The sequence below is a fragment of the Ambystoma mexicanum genome, chromosome 4p (assembly GCF_040938575.1).
Source record: "Ambystoma mexicanum isolate Mex_15411 chromosome 4p, UKY_AmexF1_1, whole genome shotgun sequence".
Taxonomy (NCBI): Eukaryota; Metazoa; Chordata; class Amphibia; order Caudata; family Ambystomatidae; genus Ambystoma; species Ambystoma mexicanum.
Genome location: NC_090927.1, coordinates 220,961,655 through 220,984,394, shown reverse-complemented (window position 1 = coordinate 220,984,394; position 22,740 = coordinate 220,961,655). Strand labels below are relative to the sequence as shown.

At 45.3% G+C, this 22,740-nt stretch overlaps 1 long non-coding RNA gene across 1 annotated transcript in view; it reads left to right on the top strand.

The window, feature by feature from the left end:
• The first annotated feature begins 2,611 nt into the window (after positions 1 to 2,611).
• Positions 2,612 to 22,740, top strand: part of LOC138453155 (uncharacterized) — a 40,715-nt gene continuing 20,586 nt past the window's right edge. Inside the window, exon 1 of the long non-coding RNA XR_011260368.1 lies at positions 2,612 to 2,687. This is a non-coding gene — a long non-coding RNA (uncharacterized lncRNA). The remainder of the gene's footprint in view (positions 2,688 to 22,740) is intronic.

Genomic DNA, 22,740 nt, shown 5'->3' with positions numbered 1-22,740 from the left:
CTAATACTTGTTCTCCTGTTTTGAAAGTACGTAACTGGGTTTTTTGATTGTAATAGCTCTCCTGGTTTATTTGAGCTTGAAGATTATCTCTAGCTATGGCCTGTAGTTTCTCAACTTGTTCCTGTAATTGAGAGGCATACTCCGTCAGGGTTATCTCACAATCCGGTTGCTCCTCCCAATTCTCTTTTAGTATATCTAACAGAGTTCGTACTGGCCTTCCGAACAGTAGCTCAAAAGGGGAAAAGCCTGTTGATGATTGAGGAGTGTTTCTTAGAGTCATCAGTATCCATGGCAAGACTCTATCCCAGTCTTTATTTTCTGGAGAGGTAGTTTTCTTTAACATTTGCTTAATGGTTTGATTGTAGCGTTCCACTAAACCATCAGTCTGTGGGTGGTAGACTGCTGTCTTTAGATGTTCAATTTTCAGCGTTTCACAGACTTGCTTAAGGACATTGGACATGAAACTTGAACCACGATCAGTAACGATCTCCCATGGAATTCCAACTCGACCAATAAAGGGAATTAACACATCACAAATCTGTTGAGTATTTGTGGCTTTTAAGGGAAAAGCCACTGGGTATCTGGTGGCATAGTCTACAATCACAAGGATATATTTATGTCCTCTCCTCGTTGGATCTATTGGTCCCACAATATCGATTCCTACTCTGCTAAAAGGTTCTAGGACAAGTGACATAGGCTGCAGTGGGGCCTTCTTTACATTGGCTCTATTCTTCTTTTGACACTCCTCACATGATTGACAAAATCTAACTACTTGTTTATATACTCCTGGCCAGTAGAACCTGTCTAGAATGTTTTTAGACGTCTTCTCTGATCCCAGGTGTCCTTCCCCAACTTGTAAGTGAGCGACTTCTAGCACTGTCTTGTAGTATTTCTTAGGAATTAACAGCTGCTTCAGTTCTTCTCCGTTCTGAGACTTACTAAACCTTATAATAACCCATTCTGTTTTATGAAATCAGGTCCTTGCCCAGTCGGGTCATCTAAGGCACGTTCTCTGGCATATTGTAGTAACGGATCCAGGTCTTCAGCGGACCTAAAACTATCTCCGTCCTCGTCTAATTTCCGGTCAACAGCTAAAGGGAACACATTCTTGGTTTTCCATTCTTGCTTCAACAATCTTTTTATCTTTTTACTCTTCTGTGCCTTAAGGGACGGGGTAGATATTTCTTCTTCATGAAAAGGGGCCATTTCCAACTAGCTCTTCTCAATTTCATGGACTAATTTAGAAAATTTCGGTATGACCGAACCAATTAGTAAGGGTTTTGGTAAACTGGGTAATACGGCAGCTCTCACCCCCATTGTTTCCCTGGCCAGCTTAATCTGTATTTTCTTTGAAGGATAAGCCTTTATATCCCCATGGACACTTTGAATAGGTATTTCCCCTGAAGAATAATAACCTTCACCTACCGGCTCTGATGTTACAGCTGTCTGTAGGCTTCCTGAATCGACCAACGCAGTGGTGGGTTTTCCATCTACTTCAGCCTCACAAGTATATAGATATTGTGATTGCCTTCCCGGTATTTGTTCAGAAAATTAATTTTCCTTTATGGATTCAAGAACCCCCACATCCATTGGTTCAGTTTTCAGCTTCTTCGGGCAAAATCTAGCGAGGTGTCCCCAATCTCCCCAATCAAAACCTTGTGGTCCTCAAACTGCTGTTGGAGATTGACGATAGTTGACTGGACCCTCGCTGTTAGGTCTGGAACGTATATTTTCTCCTTCGGGTTTTCTCAGCATTGAATGTGGCCATCTTGGTTGATACACAGTTTTATTCAGAAAGGTATGAGGTCTAGAATTTGCCGTATAAAACATCGCCTTGCCTTGTCCAGCCTTCTGATAAGCTGAGGCTACATCTACAGCTTCAGATAGTGATAGTCTATGATGCTGCTTGAGCCATCTTTGTACAGGACCAGGAAGAGCTTCGATAAACTGTTCCAAGATCACTTTTTCTGTTATCTCACCAGGAGAAGACATATTAGGTTGTAGCCACTTCTCTGCCAGTTCTTTTACTCTGTAGAATAATTGTCTCAGAGTCTCTTCTCCAACCAATTTAACTTCCCTGAATTTAATTCGATATGTTTCCTCATCGTGTCCCATTCGTTCCAGCACAACTTTCTTCATGTCCCCATAGCTGGTGTCTCCCGCCTGATAAGCAGATTGCATTTCACCGGTCATCAATGGTGCGATGTAATGACACCATCGCTCGGTGGGCCACTGTGCATTTCGAGCTACTCTCTCAAAATTTACAAAAAAAAGTGCGGGGTCCTCACCGGCCAAGTATTTTTGCAAAACAGAAGTAGGGACTTGGGGGTTATTTCTAACATTAGTAACTTCCAGTAATTGAGCCTGTTGCATTTGTAATGCTTGCTGGAACGCTAATCTGTCTGCCTGGGCTTGTTGGCTCTGAATTTGTAAAGCTTGTTGTAATAGTTGCTGCCCCTCACTATGAGTCTTAATAAAGGTCCTCCATGACGTTCTCGGTATCCCACTCTGACACCAAATGTGACAATTACACTTAAATAATATCAATAAAAGTCTGAGCCAATGAGTAGTTTGTATGGATTACGATGAGAACCCACATCTTTTATTAACAACTTCTTTCTTTTTCTTTTTGTTTATAGTAAAGGATATGTCTTCTTTAACCGATGGTCAGCTCCAGATACATGAAGGTAAGGATTAATTGAAATGTTTTTTTCTTCGTTTCCTTTTCTCTTTCTTCTTTTCTGGCTTAAAAGTCAATTTCTGAATCTAGATCTGTTCTCTCTCTCAATGGTCTCTACTCTTGTTTTTCTTTTCCTCACTTTGGTCTCTCCATCTTTTCCAGTTTTTCCCTATTATTTCTTTAATCTTTACTTCATATAAGTTCTATTTCCTAGGTAAGGAAATAACGTTGGTTTCAGATGGTTCACCTTTTGTTGACATGTGCTTCATCAAAACATATATATGTATATTTATGAAGTCAGGATAATAATTCGTTATAGACCTCTGTCTTTTTTTTTTCCCTTTGGCACTTCTCTAATATCCTCTAAGACCCCTTCCTCTTACTTCACATTTAACCAGTTCAAAAATAATCCAAGTCAAGCGTTCTGACTAAGTACAGTCTTTGATGTACAACATATCCAATCTCACACACTCACCGTCATCTCAATAACCGTCCTTCAGTTCAACGCAGATAAAAGGACTTGCGTTGCCGTTATACGCTGTTCTGTCGGTCGTATGTAGATTCATTCACTCGACACTGAGACCACTTGTCATGCCTGCTGTATCACAACAGCGTAACATTCACAGTTCGTCATACGATATCTTATCCCTCTTTCATGGATAAGTTATTCAGTCGGACATCGATCGGAAGCCCCACCTTCAAATGTTTCACTCACGGAGCTCCTGCGTGACGGCGCCGACTTCCTCCCTCTTCAATTAGCAATCATGATCGCTTGTCTCCCTTCCAAACCGGCAGCCTTCTTTTCTTGTAGCACTCACTCCTCAGCCCTCACAAGCGACAACGATCGCTTTGTAGTAAAACGAACCTCTAGACACGGCGCAACAGCTTGTCACAGCGCCAACTCTTCAGCTCTCTCACAAGCGATAACGATCGCTTTCATAATACAACAAAACAAATCTTTTATCAAAGCGCAATGGCGCAATTGGGTAACTGTTTCAACGTGCAATCATTAGACTCTTCATGCGGCGTCTCTCCCCCAATACGCCCAGCTGTAACCGTTGTTCTCCATCTCCTGCTCACCGACTCTTGTCTCCTAGGTAACACAAAGCACAGCAATCAATTAGAGGAAAGTCCATACATGCAGGACTTCCTGTATTATAACCTAGACTTTTATTATTATGACTACAACACCATGCATGTAGGAATTCACATTGTCACACACTCATCCAGATATTAACAGCATGAAAATAAGTGCGGCAGCACTCTGCTCTGTCAAGATGGGCCAGGTCATGACACATGATGATTTGGGTATCATCATCAGCATTTGATTAACAGCGGAAGTCAAAAGAGTGAATACATTTCACCAAAAGTTGGATATATTTATATTAACCAAAACAGGGGACAGTGCAGAACCCTGGTGAACCCCACAAAGAATAAAAACAGGTAAAGACGGATAGGTGGGAGGGTGTGTTGAAAGAGTTTGGGAACAGTCAGAAAGAAATTAGTGAAACCAGGCAAGGACAGAGCCAGAAATGGCAGCTAAGGTCAAACTGCTGAACAAGATGGAACGATCAATGTTGTCGAAGGCAGCCGACAGATCTAAAAGAAATCGGCGCTCCGACACCATGTTGATCAGCAAGCCACTGCAGGTCATCCTGTGCAGAGACCAGAACAGTCTCAGTACCACGACCCGGCCAAAAGCCAAATTGAAAGGAATCAAACCAATTCGAATTTTCGAGAAAGATGCTCAACAGAGGAGAGACCAGAGATTCAAGAAGTTTCATAAAAAAGGGAGGAAAGAAATAGGGTGGAAATTAGAGGGGAGGGAAGGATCAAGAGAATGTTTTTCCAACAGAGGTATCACCAAAGCATGTTTCAGAACCAAAGGAATAGACCCAAACAGGAAAGAGTGATTTACTGCAGAGACAACTGTAGAAACAATATCGGACATAGCAGATTTTAGCACAATAAGCGAAATGGCATCAGCCGGAGACGCAGATTGAGCTTGTCACTGGCAATGATAATATCGGAGGGTCCAAAAATAGGAAAGACATCGGAGAATGTTCCCGACTTGCCACCACCACCACAGAAGAATAAAAACATAACAAAGTTCCAGCGCTAAAAGTTTCACTGCTGTTCGTCAACATTGGGTGCCAGAAGACCAGATAATTCCTAGTCCAGACAAGTTAGTCAGGGGGATGAACAGCGTTACCTGATACCTACTTGCAATCATGGAGTTTAGCTACAGAGGGGAGGCCTCTCACTACCCGGTCGCTGTAAAAGACGCAATTCCAGTAGACTGTGTTGGGGAATGAGATGCCAGATGAAGAAATCATTGTCCCAGTCTCTAGATCTTGGGCCAAGGAAGCAGCCCTTTAGGCCATGGGTGCAAGAGACTCATCAAGCTGGAGTCGGCGAAATACTGGTTACCCCAGTGCTGCCCGGTCAAGATCACATGTCCACAGAGGCCCCTGCTCCTGCCAGAGGGGGGGGATCTCAGGGTTGCCCACAGGCATAGAACCGGAGATGGAGGACACAGTAGCTTCAGACTTCGAGGGTCTGCCAGAACTGAATGAGTAGGCTGATCTTTGCAGGGCGCAGAGGGACAGCCCCACTCTGGTTGATCTGTGTGAGCAGGCAGGTAAACAGGCTCATGGAATGAATGTTACGGTTGTACTAGGAGAACAGTCTTCTGTATAGTGAGCCCAAGAATTGTGAGGCAATGTCAAACCGGGGTTTCCTGCTGCCACAATGCCACAGGAAACTCCTAACAGTCATGGCCCATGGAACATACATGCCAGCCCTCCCTACTTAGGCGCGAGACTCCCAATTTTTTCATTAGATATAGTGCCCTTTTTTTTTTACTGTCTGCCATCTAAAATAACTATATCCTCAATGCAATCCTATGGGAAAAATGCATTCTCCTGATTTCTGTGGGGAAATCTCCATCTCAGGGGCTCCAGAATTTTGGCATGTCTGCATGGCATTCCATTGGCAGGTCACTGAGGTGTGGCCAAGAAGCTGACAATCTTCTGCTCATTTGTAGTGGCTGCAGATGGGCTAAAAAATAAAGGGGTTTGTAAGGTTGTCATATTTATTTATTTGTTTCTACTGCGCCATAGACCTTGGGCATCAGGGTGCCACACAGACACATGGACATTTCTGAGATGGGACAAACATGTAGCTGGTAAGCAAATAGCCAGCAGTTTATTTAAATAGCAGTGTTTTCAACTGTTTCTGGAAAGTGTCCTGTTTTCTCTCCTGCCTTAATTCTACCAGCAATTCATTCCACTCCTTTGCCACTAGAACAGGAAATGATCTTCCATTTCCCCTTGTTCTTTTTACTCTTGGGATCGAGAGTTGTTGTGTAGTTCTTAAGCATAATGATCTGCCCGTTTTCTGGTGGGCTAGTCTTTGCTTCCCCGCAAATACATTTGTCGGTTAGTGCGAGGACTTTGAAATATACCCTAGCAGTCACAGGGAGCCAATGCAGTTCCTTTCACGTCTTTGTGATGTGATCTCTTCTTCAAATGTTACATACAATTCTCACAGCATCATTTTGCACTACCTGTAGTCTCTGCAGACATTCTTTGCAAGCCTGTACAAACAGAGCATTGCAGTAGTACAAATGAAAGAGAGAGGATTCTACCTATGAATCCTCGCGTCCCCTGCACACTTTCAATTGTTTGGACAAAGATCTAATAATGAAATTCGCCAGAAAATATACACAGAAATGTTTAGAAATAGAGTCTATATTTCAGTGAAGAAAAATATTCTTTTAGTTTACTAATAGGTAAACAGTCCAACATCCTAGTGTACATAAAAGAATAGAAAAAGTGAAGTCCGTTTGATTCGGTATCGCGTTTCGAGGAAACTTTCCTCTTCTTCAAATAGCCAGTACGGACTCTTTAGAAAAAAGACAATAGTGTACAGAGTTATGTACGGATTATTATACAAGATATACACATATCCAAATGCATTAACTTAAACCCCTGGATAGTAAGGGCTATTGATATTTTGGAATTTTAACATTCTAACATTTTTTTTATATCATTAAGTGATTCAAAAACAACAATATGGTGTTCAATTTAGATATAATAGTGGCTTTCAACTTTATCGGCCCAACATTTTCTCTTAGGATCAACTTATAGTATAGGGAATCACCTAAAGTGACTAAAACACAAGTAGGTTGACTGACGCTATTCCAAATGGTCCCAAAGGATTGCGCTGTATTAGGTTAACGAAAAGTTAAAACTGATTAAGGCTTCTCCTATGCGAGGGAGACTCAAGGAGAAAAGGAAGTATAATTACCATATATAGTGCGTGAAAAGGTCACAGTGTCAGAGGATATACAACGATGTGCCTTGATCATAAGGGTGCGGCCGGTGTTTGTCCCAGCAGCCTCTCGAATGGTCAAAAGAATCGTCCAAAAGCGAACTAAAACCTGGAAAAATAATGGTATGTAAATCGATGTAGGTAGAAGAGAACGACCAAAGTTCCTCTTTAATATCTCTCAAGATGTTTCTGGAATGCGAGTATCGGGACCTGCCCGGAAAATGTCTAACAATTTAACGATGTTCCTCAATAAACCCATTCAGGAAGTGTTCCTAAATGTATAGATCGATTTCCACATGCTCATATAGTAAGTTACCGAGTTCCGCGGCAATTACTACTTAATCTATAGAGTACTAGACATAAATGGCAGTCACAGAGTAAGTATATAAAAATATCCACGTCACGAACGGCAAGGCCGATAAGTGCAACATAAGGACAGAAGTATCTACATACCAGTAGTTACATTACAAAATGCACCGAGATGTGCGTGGATTCAGTTACTCCTGGTTTTCTAACTATAGCAGTTCATCAAGCGCGTAGAAGCGCTATTGCACTATGCAAATTCTATGGAAGATACAAGAAACATTGTTAAAAACCTTGTAGTTTGTAGAGGGTCCCTATTGGGCAAATAAGTATTTGTGAAAGCGCGCACCTTAAGCTCGAGTGAGCGCGATGTAGAAGGTCAACGTTTACTGTCGGCGTCTATGTCAGTTGCTATGGAAACCATCCGCGCCATTTTGAAGGCGGTTATATAATGCATAGAAAGTCGCAATAGAAAGCGGACTAATGACATGAAAATACCAGGTCGTCCATGATGGAAGTACTGCAGATGTATCAAGCGTGTATGAATGATAGATACAAAATGCCGCAGCAAAAGTTTAAACACGTTTAAACCATTCCAAGTCGAATATTGCACAAGGCGTGTACCCTTCTGAATACAATTACTAAGGTATAGATGTAACTACCAAAAAACACGAGAACATTCAATGATAGTGATGAGCTCATATGAAAAGGCTCATGTTGGTTCGAGTTTTAAAAGCAAAAATGAGATGGACACGGATGTCCATGAAATAATTTTAAGATAGTCGTTATGAGGTGTCATGAAACTCCCTTATTGAGAGTGTTAATTGGAAAAAATCGCTAAGCGCTGCGTTATGATAGATAGTATGATGTACTGAAGTAAAGGTAGTATAGGGAAAGCCAAATATCTAGAACCAGATAAGGTAGGTAGGTTCACAGTGTGTCAGATTAGATCAACTCAAGCAAGCCTGCACCCCCTCTACCCAAAAAGGACCTGCATACAGGTTGAAGGGAGCTGGTGTTTGATTATGCCACTGGGGCAATGACTCAAACAAGCATACAGACATAATGCAAAATGGATGCCTGCAAGATTTTAAAACATCACATTAGGTTGTTTATTCTGATTTCATTCATTACTTGCAACATTCAGACTCTAAAATTAAGGTATGTTTTCCTGTGTTCAAATGACCCCAAGCAGTAGCATACCGAGTGGGAGGCCAGACCGGGACATTTGTCAGTGGACACCACTCCCGTTCAGCACCTCAAAGTGGGTGCTCAACGGGAAAGGTGTCCCAATGGCAGGACAATGTGTGCCAAGCAATTCCTACTCAGCACGCTTATTGTCCTGGCAGCAAGACACCTTACCCTTTCCGAACGGTAGAGGTGTCCCACTGCCAGGACAATGTCCCAAGGAGCTCCGTAAAGCAGAGGGTCCTCATGTTGCTCTGTGTTAACAGAGCATTACATTGTGAGCCATTAGGCACTGATGGGGGGGAGTGACTGGTAGCAAGGACTTTTGTCCCTTTAGAAATGTGTATGGGAGGGAGTGATCAGAAGTGAAAAGGGTGCATAATGTTGCATGTTTTATGAAACATTGCCTATGGCTTTAAAACCCAAGGAGGATTTGTTAGGCTTGCGTTAATCTGCATGATGCTGTTGTGACTTTGCATGCAGAATGGGGAGAATAAAACTAAAGCCATGCTCTCATTTCTCAGCATATTTCTATGACAATGTATATAATGTACAGTTATTTTACTATGAAAGGCTAGTTTAGGAAGTAATGTGGTTTGCTTCCAAAGCTTTGCCAGAAATAAATATTTAAGCACATGATATGTAAACCTTAATAAATATATCAACTAAACCTGGGAAGATGTGCACAATTGCTTAAATTGCCCACATCCCAGTTTCACCATTTAAACAAAGTGTGTGATCCTGGGCAATTCATTTAATCACATTGTCTTATCTGAAGTGCTGTACATGATTCTCATTAATTTCAAAGCTTATGTTAACATATCATGCTATTATAATTTTTAAAAAACTAATGACTAGAGTTGCTCCATATATAACAATAGTGCAATTTATGTATTTTGCACCACAAACTTATTTGCCACTTGGCTTATTTTTGGCAACTTATTCTAAAGTCATTTCCATGGTGATGCCACGTATTAAAGACTGATGATGCACCTTGCAATGTCCTTTTCTGTAAAGCCACTTCTGTTGGTGCAATCCATATGCAAATTAGGAAGTTTCAATGTATTTTGCCCCAGAGCGCCTGGACAGAGCTCTAATAGATGAGTTTCCTGCAATGATCCTGCAGTTTTATTTATTTTTCTATGTGTAAAAATGCCATCTTCCACTTATGTTACCAAAAAGGTAGATTGGGGCGGGGTGGCCAGTTTGGGGGTGTGAATGAGACTATTACACACACTGCATTTCGTAGCTAACTTCACCCCCCCTCCCAATGTTGCAATGCTGGATACTCTCCTCTGTCCCCAAATGTGATTGTACAAATGTGACCCCTCACTAGGGTCAGCCAGCAGCCCAGCCCTACAACAAACATACACGCAGCTGAGCTCAGCCCAGCATTATGTAATGAGACAGAGCAAGCCTGGCTGGGCACCCCAGCCAGGCTTGCACTGTCAAATTACATGATATTGAATGTGGCAGCCAAAGTGTGCCCCCCTGAACCTACCACCAAAAGATGGGGGGGGGACAAAAAGGCATGCCACATAAGTTGGGGGGACTCATCCCCCACTATTACACCCATGGGTTAAGATACATCCAGTTGTTCTGCATGCAATTCTTAATAAAGCCATATATGTTATTCAGCTTTTCCGTGACTTTTTCATACAATCCACTAAGGTCCATTACCAGTTGGATGTCGTCTGCATAATTAGTAAAGACGAGGCCCCTGTTCCATCTGGTCACATAATGCCTTTAAATAGATGTTAAAAAGCGTGGTGACAAACATGCACCCTATGGTACACCATATTCAATTTAAATTGGTTACGAGGTAGCATCACGCCATCCAATCCTTAAAGTTCTGTCTCTCAGAAATGAATTCAGCGATTCAGTGGTGTTTCTGAACAGTTTCCTGCATCTGACAATTTTTGTAGTAGGCATCTGCGGTCAAGCAAATGCCGCAGATAAATCCAAGAGGATTAGCATCTCAGCTTTACTTTCCTCACATCTGTGTTTGCAGATCCAGGAGTGCGATTTCCGTTGCATGTTTTTTTGCCTGAACCCCGACTGTTTTGCATGCAGAGATTCTGATATTTCAAGATGGTCCTGCATTTTTGTAGCCACTATTTTGTGTACAATTTTAAGTAGGAACGGAGTGTTAGTAATCAGTCTCAAATTAGAGCGCACTGTTGGATTCAGTCCTGGTTTTTTAACAAGAGGCATTACTACCCCATCTTTGATCTCTTCTTTAAGCACTAGACTGTAAAGACACAATGTTCTCTAGGATGATTTTTGATGGCAGGAAATCACCGGGACACGAGGTGGGTTGCATGGTTTTTAGCATCATCTCCATGTCTAAGATAGTTGTTGGCTTAAAATGAAGGCATATATTTCATTGGGCCCAGTGCACACCTGTTATTCTTGGAGAATTTAATTGCTTATGGAAAGGTAATGGAAAGGTAATGGGGTGCCCGGGGAGAAAACCAACCCTGATTGATATTGATATTGTATAGACAATCAACTTTTATAGAATATTGGTACTTTGGATTAAATAATAACATTCATACACAGATTTTTGATGAAACAAATTAAATGCTTTTACTTCATCAAATTGTATCTAGACCATTGATTCATATGGCATCATATTTACTTTCCAACAAATTCAAACTTGTAACTTCTCGTCATGAAGCTAATTGTTCACTTTTTAGCAAACAAAGACAATTTTCTAATCTTTACATCATAGGTAGACAATTTCATCCATAGAATATGATACAATCTCACATATGGCTAAAACGAACAAGTCAACATTGTGTGATGTGTTCAATCCTTGTAGGCTTCAATTTTCTAATCTTTACATCATAGGCAAACAATTTCATCCATAGAATATGATACAATCTCACATATGGCTAGAACCAACAAGTCAACATTCTGTGATGTGTTCAATCCTTGTAGGCTTCTCTACATGTTTCGGGGTGTATAATCCCCCTTCCTCAGGAGTTGTCTACATGTGTAGCCAGTTGGACATGTTTTCATTGTGGCATGCCATTTTTAATAGCAAAGCATTATATTAAAGCATTAATGTTCCTGTACACTGTTGGTGATCTGCATGTATTGGATTTTTAGATTGGTTTTACCCTACAAAACAATTGCAAACGCTCTGGCCTTTTAGCCAATTTTCCTCAGTAAGTGTGCTGTATAATGAATGAAATATATCCTTTTTCTAGAGCAGTGTGCGGCGTACCCCTGCAGCAGCATGTTTGTGCGTATTGCTCAAGTGTGATAATCTAGGCCCGCCCACAGTGTGGCGCAACCCGTGATTTGTTGCCGAGTTGGGCAGGGGGGCCCCCCTCAGCATGACTCACAGTGGGAGGGCACACATTTTGTATTATGCCACTGGGTTTCTCTAGCTGTTTAAAAATATTCAAAGGTTTCCTTGTATTGTTACCAGCCTTCTCCATTTGATTATAGTAAAACCCTTCTTTTGTTTCTAAATTTCAATTTCGTATTATGTCTCTGAGTCTCTTCCATGCCTATTTGTTTTAGCTAGTTTTGTTTTTTGCTGATATTCTTTCAGCTTTTCTTTTAGCTTTTATGAGGGTGGGCAGATCTGCCATAAACCTGTTTTGGTGTTCTGGTTTATCCCGAACAGTTTCAGTTTTAATAGGGGCAACTCTATTCAGAAGTGGCTTTATGTGCTACCTTATATTTCCACCAACTTTGAGGGCATGTCTTGATCAGAAGAGCCCGTCATGATTGTATCTAAACAATCCGCTAAATCCTCTGCCTTAAACCTCTTTAAGTTTCTGCTCTCTACTTTCTTGGGGGGATTATAATTTAAACTAACTTTTCCTCTAGGTCGGATGCTGCACTCTGTAAGGGGGTGGTATGATCAAATACTTGCCAAGCATTTGGTTAGTCTGGCGGGACGACAAGTAACTCCCTTATTTCCACTACTAATAGTTGGGCAGCCTTTCGCGAGAATAGGCATTTACATTGGGGGTTCTTTGACCCATTGGTACATCTTGGCCATGGTATACTATGCCAGCCGGTACCTAGAGGAAGTACCCTTGAGAAGCATCAAAGCTACAGCGTTGGTGAAGGCTTTGAAAGTGATATTTCCTAAAGAGGTTATTTCTGACTGGGGCTCTGTAAAGATGCCGGTGGGGGGTGTTTGTACTTCCGCTCTCTATATGGTAGAGGAGAGGCACAGAGTACCCCAGCCAGGATTCTCTATTATTGGTATTGTGGTCGAGCAATCAAAGCCTAGCTTCTGAGGAGGCGATGCGGGCTGGTTCTTAAGTACAGTGTAGTCCCCAAGCACCCACAAAGGAATGTCCACACACTGTATCGGTTAAAACACAGTCTTTATATAATTAATATTCAAAGGTAAATACACTATCACAATAACTCACTTTGTACTCCGAAAATCAACATTGGTAAATATATACAGTTGTAAAGTGGCACCACTAATGTTATTAGATCTCATTAAAGTGTATATGGTCAGAATGACACACAGATCAAAATAAAGAGGAAACCACCAGTAGAGAGAGCAAGATGGTTGAACAATTGGCAGAATACTGGTCACGCTACCTAGACGCAGTTCTGTGTGGAGATCCCCCACCCGGGCAACCTGTAAAGCAAAGATGTATCACAAGCCCAGTCCATATATTGTTCACACTAGACTTTCCAATAGTTCTGCAACCCCAAAGTACCTTGGTGTTGTAGCATTCCTCGTCGGGGAATCGACGACCCTTCTTGAGTGCCCTTTAAGGCAGGAGTCACGGGTCGTCGAACGTCCGACGGAGAACAGGTCGAGCTACGACGTTGAAGTGGCCGCGTCGTTCCTAGCGGTGCTTGTTGATGGGGAAGCATAAACGTCCTGCAAGGAAGAGGCGTGCGGGGCACCTCGGTGTCGATAGTTCTGGACCGCAAAGAGTTTGAAGAACTGTGGCCCAGCAAGGGCGTCGAGTCGTTGGATCAATGAAGTTCTTAGGCAAACGGGAGCACGGCGGCTCCAGTCAGCGACGGCGGTCGTCGACAGAGGTCGACAATAGTCCAGGCGCTTCGATTTGGAGTGCCGCAGCAGTCCCCATATCGGGTCGGCAGCCTGTCGAAGGTCTGTCTACCAGGGACTTTGGCAAAGATCTGCTAGTGCACGATGGTCCCTCGTAGCTCGGGAAGAGGGTGCCTTACCGGGTCCTTTCAAGGTCAAGCGTCAGTTTCACTCCAGTTACTCTTTGTAGTTTGGACTTCAACTCTGAACACTTCTGAACACACTCCTAGCAGTGAAAGGTCCCCAGATATACTGATGATCTCCCATTCATTCCGCTGGGTCACACTGAAACATCCAATAACTACGAAGGGCATTCATGCAGGCAGGCAACCAATCAGGCACACAGTGCTTTCAGGTCATTCACTTCTCTCCAGACACTCGCAACAAGTTTTTTTTTTTTTTTAATATCTTTATTGTTTTTCAAGAAGAGACAGAAAGAAAATAGAAAGAAAAAAAAAACCACAAATACAACATACAAACACATAACATAACTGGCATGTTGGCATTTCTACAAATTTCTTTTAGTGAGTTCATTTCTTCGGCGCTTGCTGGCAGCCTTGCTATCTTGTCGCCGGCTGTCTATGTGGGCAGGTTCTACCCCCCATTTATGCTGTCCATTTGTTAAGTGCCCGTGCTTGACTGTCTTAACTCCATCATTGTTCTCGCGCCTCCTCCAGGCCTTCATCTCCCCCACCCTCCTCCTCTTGGCCAAATAAGTCCTGAACCAGAGAGTTCCATGCTGCTATTTTCTCTGCTGTTTCCCCTTCCCCTCTTTGCACTGCTCTTATCCACACCGCGGTTTCCGCCAAAGTCCACTTGTGGAGATCCGACCACCATGACTCTACGGTCGGACCTTCCTTTGTTTTCCAGGCCATTGCTATCCTTCTTTTGGCCAATATGCATATCAAGTCTTTCATTTTAGCTAGATGTGTTCCGTGTCTGCCCCCTGTTGGGAAGAGACCCAGCAAGTACCTCTCTGGGTGCTCCATCTGTATCTGGAATCCACTGTCTATTATTCTGGCTCTACTGCCCTCCCAGAAGGCTTGTATGGTTGGGCAGGCCCAGAACATGTGGAGCATGTCTGCTTCGTCAGCCGAGCATCGGGGGCATTTATTCTGATCTCCCTCATACATTTTATTCATCCTCTTGGGTGTGAGGTACGCCCTGTGAGTCACGTACAGCTGTGCCTGTCTGAATCTTGCGTTCCTGGACACTTTCTTTGGATATTTTAATGCTCTGCTCCATTCCTGGTCGCTAAAGGGCCTGTGGAGTTCCGCTTCCCAGCTCCGTCTTATTTGAAGTTCTTTCTTGTTACTGGCTTTTAGCATCTAGTCATATAACCTGGAGGTCGCGTGCGTTCCCTCAGATATATCATACCACGTGTCTAGCTCCCTTATGGTGTCCTCCTGGTCCTCCCATCCCGGCCATCTTTTCTTGATTTTGAGGATCATACTGTTATGGAGGATGAATTGGCCTTCATGTATATCAAATTCCTCTGCCATTTCTTGGAAGTCCGCCCACCTCCCTTCTTTCCGCAGATCCCCAATTTGTGCCACGTCTTTTCCTTCCCACTCAGTTCGGTAGATTGCTAATGTGTTTGTGTCCGTTCCCACCAGTCCCGCGAGAGGGAGCTGCGCCGACTGGGGGTCCTGTACCCCCTGTAGCTTCCACGCTCTGTTCCACAACCCCACTGCGAGACCAAGTAGGCGTGGCAGGGTCTTAAGTAGGGATTTGTCCAGCCATAGTATTTCTCTCAAGTAATATATTTTTAGTGTTGGCTGCAAAATAATTGTGTCGATCGCCTCATCCTTCCCTAGCCACTTGACTGCGAACTGGAGCTGCCCTGCTAGATAATACATCTCAAAGTCTGGCAGTCTAATGCCCCCTTCTTCGTAGTCTCTCTGTAGGGTTTTCAGCGCGATTCTACGTCTGCCCCCAGCCCACAAGAAGCGCCCTGCTATTGAGTTTAACTTGCTGAAGAAGGTCTTGGGGTTCCTATGTGGGATGTTCGTAAGGTAATACAGTAGGCGTGGAAGTACCACCATTTTCAAGAGGGCCGCTCTACCCATCATCTCCAGTGGTAGCGTTCCCCAGAATTTCATAGACCTCTGTGTCCTTTCCAGGGCTGCCTGCATGTTATGTTGGTAGGAGTCTGCGGTGTCATGATGTATCACTATTCCTAAGTATCAGAAGGAGCGTGGTGCCCAGGTTAGGCCCAGGTCTGGAAGCTCTGCAAGGGGAACCCGCTGCAGGCCAGCGAGGGGAAAGATCAGGGATTTTTCTTTATTGATTGCTATGCCGGAGAGTCTGGTGTATGCCCCGATTGCTTCCAGGAGGCAGGGCAGGTTGGCAAGCGGATTTCCCACATAAAGCAGCATGTCGTCTGCATATAACGAGATTTGATGCAGTACTCCATCTATGTCTATGCCTGTGTCTCCATATTCTGCCCTGAGAAAGACCGCCAGCGGTTCCAGGGCCAGAATATACAGCATTGGTGACAGTGGGCACCCCTGCTTGGTTCCCCTGTGTATTCTCCATTCTCCCGAAATATTACGCCCTGTCTTTACCCTCGCTCTGGTGTCCCTGTACAATAACCCAATCCATCTTAGAAACCCTTCACCAATGCCGAAATGAGCGAGGACCCTCAGCAGCCACCCCCAATTCACTGAATCGAATGCCTTAATGGCATCCAGGGACACTATCGCGCATTCCCCCTGTTTCTGGTTTGTCCTATCTATCACATGATGTAATCTACGGAGGTTCCACGACGTGTTCCTCCCTGCGACGTAACCCGTCTGGTCAGAGTGTATTAAGGCGGGGATTGCCTGCTTCAGGCGGTTGGCCAGAACAGTCGTGAGTATCTTGGCATCCTGGTTGATGAGGGAGATCGGCCTGTACGAGGCGCATTTCGTGGGCGGTTTACCTGGTTTAAGGATCGGTACAATTATTGATTCCGACATGCTAGTCGGTAAATGTCCACTTTCATACGCGTCTTGGAATGTCTCTAATAGTTTCGGGGTGATGGTACACTTGTATGTTTTATAAAACTCTCCCGGGAGTCCGTCTGGGCCTGCGGATTTGCCAGTGGGGAGCTCAGCGATTACGCTCTCTATCTCCTCCTCCGTGAGTGGGGCATCAAGCATTTGCGCTTGCTCTTCTGCTAGCTTTGGCAGCCTTATCTCTGCCAGCGCATCTGTGATGTCCTCTGGGTCAATTTCTGGGTTAGGGGCGTACAGTTGCTCGTAAAAGCGGGCGAATGATTGATTGATATGCTGCTGGTCCCTGACCTCTCTCCCCGTTTCGTCTTCTATGACTATTATGGGGTCTCTTTTGGTCTCTTGCTTGGTGAGCCATGCTAGGAGCCTACCCGGCTTATCCCCTTCTGCGTGCAATCGTTGTAGATATCTCGCATAATTCAACTTTCCCAGTTTCTCCCACAGTTCTATACATCTCATCCTCAACTCCATCTGTTCCCTAGGCTCTTCCCCCACCGCCTCCGCTCTGAGCTCCTCTGTTTCTATCTGCCTCTCCAGTTTGTTGAGTTCTTCCAAGGCTGCGCCTTTCAGTCCCCCCATCCTGCCAATAGCCGCCCCCTGTGTGACCACTTTCAATGCGTCCCAGAGTGTAGCGCTGCTTCCCACACTTCCCTCATTATTTTCGAAGTAGTCTTCGATCACCTCCCGAAGGTGTTCCTCAAACTCACCCTCTCCCAACGCCTCTGCCCGGAGCCGCCATGTTGGTATCGGGGCTCTCCGGTGTGTATGTGCCCGTGTTGCTAGCTCCGGGGCATGGTCTGAAAGTGTTCGGGCTTTAATATCAATCGTTGTAAATTCCTGTAGTGTCTCAATGCCCGTGAATATATAGTCTATTAGTGTAAATATTCCATGGGGTGCGCTGTAGTGTGTGTACCCTCTTTTCCCCTCATGTACCTGTCTCCAGACATCCTCCAGCTCCAGACGGTCGAGGGTCCTGTGCAGTTCCCTGGCAGGGGACGCTGGTTTCTTGTGCTTGTCGTCCGACCTGTCCAGGAGCGGGTCCAGGGTGCAGTTGAAATCTCCCGCCCAAACAAACGTGGCTTCTCTGTATTGGGCTAGCTTGGGTGCCAGCTTCCTGAAGAATTTGGTTGCGTCGTGGTTTGGGGCATAGGTATTAACTAGACACACCACCTTGTTCTCCAACATGCCGTGTACCAGCACCAGCCTGCCGTCTGAATCAGTCTCTTGTTTTATAAGCTGAAATGGGACCCCTGGAGCGATCCATATTAGCACTCCTCGCGCATAGTTTGAATATGTTGCACTATATACTTGTCCTCCCCATTTCTGATCAACCTTAGTCTGTTTTTCTGGTGTCAGATGTGTCTCCTGAAGAATGGCTATCTTTACCTTCATCTTGTTCAGCCAGGCATAGACTCGCAGCCTCTTAACATATGCGTTCAGCCCTCTCACATTCCAGGTCGCGATTACCAGCTCATCTGGACCCATGTGTGATTATTCAGTCCGGCTCCATAGTCCCATAGCCTCTTGCTCTTCCACTGCCTCCTGCGCCCGCACCTGGTGTTTCTGAAATTCCCCCTTCATATTTTATCCCCCCGACCTTGCTGCAAATGCCTTTCATATGCCATTTAAACAAGTCCATAACTCGAACTAGAACTGTAACTAAAGAACTAACGCCCAGCCACCCTCCTCCTGCTCGGGCCTCGCCGCTTCTCTTGTCTTGCTCCTTTGAATGGGGCAGACTCGCCGCAGCATGATGCCTTGGAACTGACATCCGAACTAGCTTACACTTCTTCTCGGGGATAGGTTGCTCTCGGCTTGACGCGACTGGGCAGGGTTGATTGCTCCTTCGCATTCCCATTCATCCTGACTCGTGCATTTCTCAGGTGCTTTTTGTCATTGGTTCTTACAGCCCGAGGGGCTCTTCACCGGGGCCGATTTGCCTCGTTGTTGCCATTTCTCCGCTCCAGCTGGGGGATCCCCTGCGCGTCCATCCACTCGTGGGCCTCTACTGTGGACTCAAAGAAGGATGTCTTGCCCTTATGCAGCACCTTCAGCTTAGCCGGAAACAGGAGCATATATCGAATATCCGCTTTCTGAGGCGTTCTTTTGTAGGCCCAAACTGCGCTCTTTGTTTTTGGACAGTGGCTGTATAGTCCGGATATATGGTGACCCTGGAGGAGCCCCTGATGATCTCTCCTTCCCCCCTGGAGAATGCTAGTATCTTTTCTCTGTCCTTAAAGTTCATGATCTTGGCAATCATCGCTCTCGGGGGGGCACCGGGCCGGGGTCTCCTAGTTAGGGCTCTATGCGCCCTTTCCACCACAAAATTTTGGGACAGTGTTCCAGCTCCGACCTCCTGGAGGAGCATGTTTTCGACATATTCTGTGGGGTCGTTTCCTTCCTCCCCCTCCGGAACCCCTATTGTGCGAACGTTGTTCCTCCTTGCCCTGCCTTCCGCATCTTCAGCTCTTCGCTCTAGGATCTTGACTCTCTGCATCACTTCCGACATTTGGGTTTGTGCAACGGTAGCGTCCGTCTGTCAGATTCCTTGCGTCCTGGCGAAGGAGGCCGACATCCGCCATGACCGTATCTAGTTTCTGTTCTAGGGATGCCTTCAGGGCTCCTATAGCGGTGTCCACTTTGTTTTCCAAGGATGTCTTTAGAGAGGCGATCGCCTCGAGGATATGGCCATCCTTCCCATGGTCTGGCTGGTGAGGTGTACTCATCCCCGCCATTGCTGTGTCCGGTGGGTTCTGCTGTTTGTCCCCCGGTGTTTTGGTAAAAGTGTCCATGCTGCTTTGTTTGGATTTCCCCTCTGTTCTCTTGTTAGACATGGCCTCTGTGCGTATTATACTGTTCGTACGTGCTTGCGTGTGGCCTGTCATGAGGGGTATGTGTCCGGCTGCAGTTCGTTTCTGCCTTCCTTGACCCTGGGGGTTTATATGTCTTATTATTCCGGCATGTCTGTGTCTCCCAGGGTGTGTTGGGCGCCTCTCAGGCTCCTCCTCGGCCTCCCCTCCTCCCTCTATCTTCTTTGGGGCCGCACCGCCCGCCGATTTTGTAAAATGTCTCCCGTCTGTGGCAGGGATGCCCTGACCCATGTGCGGGGTCGCGGTGGTACTGGGGGCAGGAGAGGAGCGGGGCGGGCCCCCGTCTCGGCTCACCTTCTCATGTGCGGGCCGGCAGCGCTTCGCCCCGGGAGCCCTTATTCTCGTCCCGGAGGCGAAGCGGGCCCTCGTCTGCTGTGTTGGCCGGCGGCGCTTCGCCTCGGTCGCCTCTCCTCTACTTCAGAGCGACCAGGTCTCTGCCGTGGCTTCTGCGGAGGTCTTCCTGGCCCTAGATTAGCTTTCGCACCTCCTGTTCTGCATCCTGCTGGGGCGCGGCTTCACTTCAAATCTCCACGCTGAGGAGATCACCCCATCTTGTTTCTCGCGAGACGCTTCTTCTTCGGGCCGTTTCCCCTCGATCCCCGGTGCGGTTCTGTTCCAGGATCAGGACGAGTGGTCCACAGGTGTTCCGATGCCTTTCAGTCAAATTTGAGCTGATTTTGGTCAGTTTATACGGATCTTAGTCAGGATCGCAGCAGAGCTCCCCAGTAACGCATCTTACCGCATGGCCGCTTAGCCACGCCCCTCACACTCACAACAAGTTATGTGTATTGGGACAAGTACCAAGCCATTCAACACTTCATACTACATTCATACCGGTTTCTGGCAGGGCTGTCTCAGTCATTGTGTCAACCACCAGATACTAGACACCCACAACATAGAATGCATATTCGTCACACACTCCATTCACCCAGGTCCCACCCACAGGCGTACCCACAACATACAGTTGTTGGGAAGGCTCCAGCCAGTCTGGTCAGCACTTCCCCACAATACCATATATGGAACTTCCACCCAACAGCCAGTCAGGGGGAAGGGACAGAGGCAGGGCTTCCCGGGACTTCGGGAAGATCAAGGTAACAGGCGATGGAAGGCAAGAGGCCATGGGGGCCATTTTGTCTCCATCAGGAATCTACCGATTCCAATGACAGGGCCTGGGCATCCCAAAATGGAGGACACTCAGGGCACCAATCATTTCAGCACGGAGCTGCCACCAGTCCGTACCCTGCTCTGTGGGCCACCCACAGGTGCCCAGAAACATACACTAGGGGCACAGGGTTGCAACCCTACCCATGGGTGCCATAAGGGTATCCCATGGGTCTGTTCACCAAACCAAGAGAGAGAGCTGCACCGCCAGGAGTCCCACATGAACTCCTGCGTGGAAAACACGACAGAACACGATAAAAAGCAGTAAAGGACAAGGATCCGGAGGCCCTGTCCCTCGGATGCATTTCCAGCATCACAGGCTCCAACTCTATATCTGCATATAGGAAGACAATGTGGGAGGAGAGTGATGTAACTTAAACATTCTCCACAGCTCAATGGGCTTGTTGAAAGGTTTAACAAAACCCTTAAGGGCATGATACATTGCTTGGAGGAGCACCTGAGGAGAAAATGGAATATTCTTCTGCCATGCTTTGATAAATAATAGAGTGGGGTTCAGTCCCTTTTAGCTTCTGTTATCCATTCTGTTAGTGGTCCACTAAGTCTGGTGCCTGAAGGATGGGAGGGCAATCCACAAATGTCTTCCCACGTCATAGTGGATTATGTACTTGGGCTCAGATACAAAATGGCCAAGTCCTGAGGACAGAGCACAAAACATGAATTAAAATAGTTTTTAAAAATGGATTAGTCAAAATTGCTCAATATCTTTTTTTTTATAAGCATCCCTTTATACAAGTAGCTAATTTGTACATCCTTTCTTTCAATCAGGGCCAGCACAAGACATGTAACCCCTGTGCAGCAGTACATGGCCTAGGAGCCTTGCCTCAACAATAGAGCTATGAGAGGATGCCTTTGTTAGACATCTTACCAGGCGCTGCTACCCTTGCAAATTCAACACTAGAGGCATTGCAAATACTTAACACTCTCTAAGCTATCAGCAAAGCATTTAAATGGATGCTCTTTATTAGGGATGGTCCATTGGTGTAACCATGGTTTCTGACAAGTGTACGCTTCACAGAATATATAACAGTAAGCAACATGATTGTGTCAAACATTTACTACAAGGAGGTCTTATCATGCAGTACCTCTTGTTGTGTGTCTATCTTGAAGGTACATTAGAGGATATTTGTTTGCCTCATCTCGTACTTGTAGGTTTCCATTCAGAAATGGGCAATAAAAGATACAACCATACTCTAACATATGTCAATAGGGATTTACATATTTCTCAGGTAGGCCTATCATTTTTCCACTGTACAAGACAGATTATTCTTCAAATAAAGACTCTTCAGCTCGATAATTATAAGCTTAAGTCTTGCAATAATAACCCAGACAAATCCATCCTAGTCAACAAAGTATTTGAGGCCCCCCCCTCAAAGGTGCGCTTCTCAATGCAAGATCGCTTGTCGCCCATGCCAACGACATCGCAGACCTAATCACTGAAGGCAAGTTGGATCTCCTCGCAATCAAGGAAACATGGCTCCATAATGCAGCAGTACCCGCACTTATGTTAGCTATCCCTGATGGCTACACCATAGTGAGACAAGACCAAGACAACGCCCGAGGTGGCGGTATTGCCATTATTGCTAAAACTACCCTTGGCCTTAGACTAGCCCCTACCCATCTATCACAATCATGTGAAGATCTCACGACCAAATTCCAGATAAATAATTCACAATCACTCACTATTCATCTGATATACAGAAAGCCTGGTCCTCTTGGTACCTTTGAGGAAGATCTGCATAACATAATCTCGAATAACCTTAAACCTACCTCGGAACTACTCCTATTGGGGGACTTCAACTTATGTTTTAATGACCATATGGACAAAAATGAAACAAATATAGTCAATACGATCAACGCACTAGGCCTTTCCCAAAAGGTTAACAAACCTACCCACCTAAAAGGGAGAACACTGGACTGGATAGTGGACTTTAACTGCTCAGTTACTATCTCCTCCATCCTGCTACTATCATGGACAGACCACTTTCTGGTGTCCTTCCACCTATCTACTATAAGACCCACTAAACTGGTTCAGCCTTTAGCACCACCATGCTCAACTAGAAGTAATAAAAGCATCACTGTAGAGAAGGTTATCCCCGCCATCCTGCCCACCCTCAATGCACTGCCAGATGATCTTGACCCTAG